The sequence below is a fragment of the Lonchura striata genome, chromosome 15 (genome assembly GCF_046129695.1).
Source record: "Lonchura striata isolate bLonStr1 chromosome 15, bLonStr1.mat, whole genome shotgun sequence".
Taxonomy (NCBI): Eukaryota; Metazoa; Chordata; class Aves; order Passeriformes; family Estrildidae; genus Lonchura; species Lonchura striata.
In genome coordinates this window covers 6,884,277-6,889,781 of record NC_134617.1, presented here as the reverse complement: position 1 = coordinate 6,889,781, position 5,505 = coordinate 6,884,277, and the positions used below count along the sequence as shown (strand labels likewise).

The 5,505-nt window shown below is 34.6% G+C and overlaps 1 long non-coding RNA gene across 1 annotated transcript; it reads right to left on the bottom strand.

The window, feature by feature from the left end:
- Window positions 1-293: 293 nt before the first annotated feature.
- LOC110482710 (uncharacterized) lies at window positions 294-5,265 on the bottom strand. The gene is made up of 3 exons (XR_002467448.2): window positions 5,209-5,265; window positions 3,029-3,123; window positions 294-326 (listed from the first exon to the last, which is right to left on the bottom strand). It is a non-coding gene; the product is annotated as an uncharacterized LOC110482710 (long non-coding RNA).
- Between the last annotated feature and the right edge of the window lie 240 nt (window positions 5,266-5,505).

Genomic DNA, 5,505 nt, shown 5'->3' with positions numbered 1-5,505 from the left:
AAATGGAGTATGCAATCCAAAATGTAGGAAAACACGACTAATGCAAAGCAAAAGGTAAAATTGGTAAGATTGTTATTAAACTTCAGAAGTAAAACTCATAGTGTTCATAGTGTCCTGTGTGTTTTGTGACAATGCTATCACTCCGTTTCACAAAGGACAGAGGACACATAGTTACATACCTGAAGTTTCCCAGAATAAAGTTCTACACAGCAAAGCAGCCATGGGAAAAATGATGTTGGACTATCACAGACCATTTTTGTCAGCAATGTGTCCGTTTCAACAAAGCTGCATTGAGAATTGTTTTGGAAAGTGCATTGATTTATATCCTGAGATGAAAACAAAACATGAAAATCAGAATGTCCCACAAACTGAAAACTACAAGTTTGGATCAGCTCAATTCTAAAAAATAGATTAAAAATGGATTAAAAATGCCAGCTGAGCACTGACTGAAACCTGCTCACAACATTGTGATAAGCACAGGCTTCAGTACCACAAAGGAAGCAGGGTTTGTGTGCTGCAGCCAACCAAAAGGTTTCCATCCTAACTTCATAATGGTAAATTATCTCATCCTCTCCAAACATCACTCTCAGCATCCAAGTGTTGATCCCATTTGTCCTCACACATAACATTCCCACAGAATGCACAGCAACAGGGGCATTACATAAATATTCAGAAAGGTTCCCTGGTGCATTTACTTTTTCAGCACATCACAGAAACCTGTGTATTAGTTCATTGATCTTGACAGAGATCTTGTCCAGAAAATACCAGGAATAGTTTTTACTTATTCAAGGCAGAAATGAGAAAACAGGCTTAGAGTTGCTTTGCTTGTGTTTGAATATGAATACAACCATATTTTCCAACTTCTTTGATATGAGATTTCAACTTTGCTTTTCATAACAGTGGAAATGTCAGGAAGAAACATATAGATACTGATATCCCAATAATATTTTATAATACAGGAAATACAGTGCCAATTAAATTACAAGGGAGAACATTTCATGCAGCCCTCTCAAATAAAACTCACCTCATGCTTTTGAGCATCTGAAGAATTTTTCAAGATCACATTGCAAGTTCATATACTTAACCATAATAAAAGCCCAAATAATCTGAAGTTTGATGCAGAGTCTTTCACAGATTGCTCTCATAACAAAGGCAAATTATGTAATTAGTCGTGACAATGGACTTCTTAAAAATGCAAATTTAGCTGCCGTGTCAGTGCACTTTATTAGCTGCAGTTCAGATGCACGAGCTACAAAGTCTGCTTGTTCATGCACTGTATGTGTCCCTTCTGAGACTGGGAAAAAGAACAATCTAATTAGAAATAATCCTGCCAGGAACAAACATCAAAAAAGAAAATCTAAAAGAAAAAATCCAATTTTTTTTCCCTACTTGCCAGAAGAGTCCATGATGTGGGCTGTGGTCTTATCTCAAGTGAAGATGCATTAGGCCTTTTCACAGATATTTGGTTATTATATCTCTTTAAAATATTGTGATATTTTCTAAACATAATGGGACCTGCACAAAACCTGCTGATTCTTATAAAACCCAAATAGGACAGAGTGTCAATGCACAGAATTTATTTAACACTAAGTAAACTGAGCTGCAGATAAGAAACAAGCTTTGCTTTATGTAATGTTGTTGCCTGAACTCTAACTCTTCTAATGGGAAATAAAATGCTTTTTATGAGGTTCTAGTCCCTCCAGTTATTTGGTAATAATAACTTAACAGCAAAGTTTGAAAGTAAATGCAATTTTTAGGTAAACCAGAATCCTGGGTCTTTGGAGATTATCACTGGAGATGAAAGTCAGTAACAAATATCCAGAACTGAGCAGAGAATGTCAGGGTTGTTTTCTTAGTTCACAGAAGCTTCTGAGCTTTATATGGTCTCCCTGATAATTAAGATTCAATAGAACAGTTAGATGTGATCTTTGGTGTCTTCTACACCTGAATAATATTTTCTGACATTTAAGTCAAGCTAAATCTGAGTGTTTTAGTGACAGTAATGAACTGTATACTCAGAACTATATTAAAAAAAGGTTTCTCAGGTTGGGTTTCTTAAATTTTGTTTGCAAATGTGGACATAGCAGCACACTGAGGTCTTTTTAAACTAATCCCATGAGTTGTTACAATATTTCAAGATTAAGATAAAAATTGAGAGTATCTCTGCAAAGAAGAATGTAAAACCTTGAGAAGTCTGGGTTTTATTTCCTATTGTACAATGTAGTGTTTCTACAAGTAGGAACAAAAAAAATTGCCTTTTTTAAGACTGAAATATCTGGGAATTTTGAGACAGAAATTCAGTCCAGCAAAAATTGCTACTTATATCAAGGCATAGCTCTTATTTCATAATACATTTTATTATCATCATTTTAAAAAAATAAAATCAGGTTCTTTCTTTAATGCTTTACAAGTCAATGTAGTCATCAGAAACAACTCAGAGAAAGATGTGTGTGAAAGATTCTCAGATTCTGAAAAGGAGACTACTGTTTTTAAATTCTTGTTTTAGACTGATACTATAAAACAACAGAAAAAGTCATAGGTAGGAGAATGTGAAAATTAAAAACAAGCCATAATATCTCTCACATCATAATATAAGTTTTTCCAGCAAAAATATAAGCCATTAAATTGCAAACTCAGGAATAACAACTTACTCAGCAAAACTATAGGGCTCCCTGCCAACTCTTGAGTCATCACAGAGTGTTGCTGCCACATGTTTCTCACAGCAGCTGAATTTTCATCAGACTCCAGTAGAGCATCTAGGAAACTGTCACAGTCAAAGGAAAAAGTCAAGTATGTGCAGACAGTGATATGGAAATCAGACTGGTCAACTATGACCAGAACTGGCCTCTAACAGGTCAAACCAGTAGAAGGAGAACTAATAAAAAAAAATGGGAACATGGCATTTCCTGAGATGCCTAATTTTTTGTGTTGGCAAGGTGCAAATTCTGACTATTTTATTCCTAAGCAAGATCACTCAAATAAAAAAAATTAGGCATATGCAAAAGAAATGTAGATTGTTAAGTTTCACCTATATAACAGATTTCTCAGACTGCAGCAGATACAAAAGATGCCATTGCCAGCTTGCATGATTCACGAAGATTAAATTTTTGTATTGATGGTCTTCTAAAAAGAGAAAAAAATGCAAAATTCCAAATTAATATTTGACATGTTTTTTTAAAAAATACATACTGTAACATTTTAAAAGTTTTTTAATTGCAAGAGGGAGAGACTTACTAGAAAATAAAAAGGATTACACGTAGATTTTCAATTTAATAACAGAACTTCCTGCCCTGTAACTGAAGTGAGATATAATTTCCCATGGAGAGACTAGGTCTCTCTTCAATTATATGTTTTCATCCTTGCACTGTCTCTTCCACTCACTTGACTTTTAGTGAGATTGTTCAACTCTCCAACTAAGCAGAAAAAAACTGGGGGTTGGGGGCAGGGGGAAGCAGTGTTTGTTGTGGTTGGTTAGGGTTTTTGTGGTGGGATATTTTTTTTTTTTTTTTTTTTTTTTTTTTTTTTTTGGGCTGTAGTTTTCTGCTCATTTAGTCAGATTCAGCTAAATCAGCTCATGGTAAGTGTCAGATGAGTTCCTGAGCCAAGGGAAGAAGATGAAGGAAGGAATACACTGATGATAAACAAGCAGAAGAAAGAAGTAGGAAGTGATACTCTGGAGGTTGTGAGCTCCTGCTCTGGTTCAGACATAATGCAAGATTTAATACCAAAGATGAACATTTATTTACCTGTGCAGGAAAACATCTGAGATTTTTTTTTGTTTCTTACAATTTGTTATAAGCCATAGTTCAATCTCTTCTTCCTATGGTCCCTAAGGATGTGTGTTATTTTTTATTTGTCCTGAAATAGAAAGGTTTTCTGGAATTTTAAATTAAATAACAATAAACCTCACAACTGTTATCATGAAGAAGGCCCCTAACCTGAGAAAATATCTCAAAGCAAATTCTTACCAGCTGCCTATGGCTTCTGTCCTGTTTATGAGTATAAATTAAAGCTTCTTTACAGAGATTTGGATCTCATGTCAATTATTCACAGCAAAGATTGAAATTTTGATTATCAATATCTCAAATCACTTTTTTTTTCCTTCTCAACAAGCAGGGACCATATCTTTAATTAATGCCAGTGAAGTTCCACTTCATAAAGCAATATAAATTTTGGTTAAGACACCATCACCTCTGCCCACTTAGGGAACATAAAGGAGGAAGAGAAATAAAAAAGGCAGAATTGAGAATTAAGACCCAAAGTTCAGATCAAGGCACTACCTCCAAACTATCACAAAACTAGTTTTAATAAATTTCAGAGATACTTCAGGCACAAAGCAAGTATTTCCCTTTGGACTCTATGCTCAGTGCATCTCAGAGCTGCTCTAGAAGAAAAGCTTTACATAATGAGTTGTCATGGTTTAACCCCAGCTGGCAGCTAAGCAGCATGGAGCTGCTCACTCACTTCCCCACCAGTGGGAAATCAAACAACTGACTGTTCTGATTCTGAACTAAAATTGAATTTTAAAAGAAGTTTAGCTAATTAAGAATCTCTACAGAATGTCACAGTCAAATGAAAAGAGATCTGTATCAGAAATTATTTTGAAAAAGTTAACTTGCACCTAGATCCATAGTTATATTATTTTTTGTATCTGCACTAATCAGAGGCTAGCCTGAAAAAAAACTGGATTTTTTGATACAATAGTGGCCATGACTATATAAGGAATCAAACTGTTATTATTTTTAATTGGGCTTTATAAAATATGAGCACAATGGTAAGAAATCATAAGTCAATCATAGAAGAGAATAAATAGAACTTTTCTGTTATCCTACAGTCTTAAATTAGTTCAAAATCTTCTCTCACATTCTGTTTATTCAGGACAAAATTTTGCTCTTTCCTTCCCTCCATCTTTCTTATTCTGGGATCCATCATATCTACATAATTTCTTGAGCAGTTATGGATTTTGCAGCTCAGTCTCTACAAATAACAGAAATACTTTACTTTCAGAGACACATAATAAGCTGAAGTTGGAAGCCTGTGGCAAATTTAGTTGGTTTTGGTTAATGAAAATTTATAGCTTTCACTGTGAAACATTTTCTCTACAACCAGACATAAAAGTAACTTTAACTGGAAGCACTCCAATTCAGCAGCAGCACATTACAATAATTTTTTTTTTAAAACAGTAGCTTTAAATATATATCTACTTACCCAAACCACATTAGCTCTGGTTGTGCCAGGCATGATACATGCATTTAGTAATACAATGAGAAGTCCCTGCTCCAGACAGCCTGCAGCCTACATAGAGAAAAGTAAGGAAGACAGTGACCATTCTGTAAAAAGACTACTAAGGCAAAGTTTGGAATCATAAACAATGTGTCACAACATAAAAAAACTACCCAAGACCTGGGAATAGACCAAATATCTAAGTTTCCCTGAAGTGTCTCAGCCATTAAGCTTTTCTTTATGAGTAAAAAGCAGCATCACTTAATAGTAAACTGCAAAGTT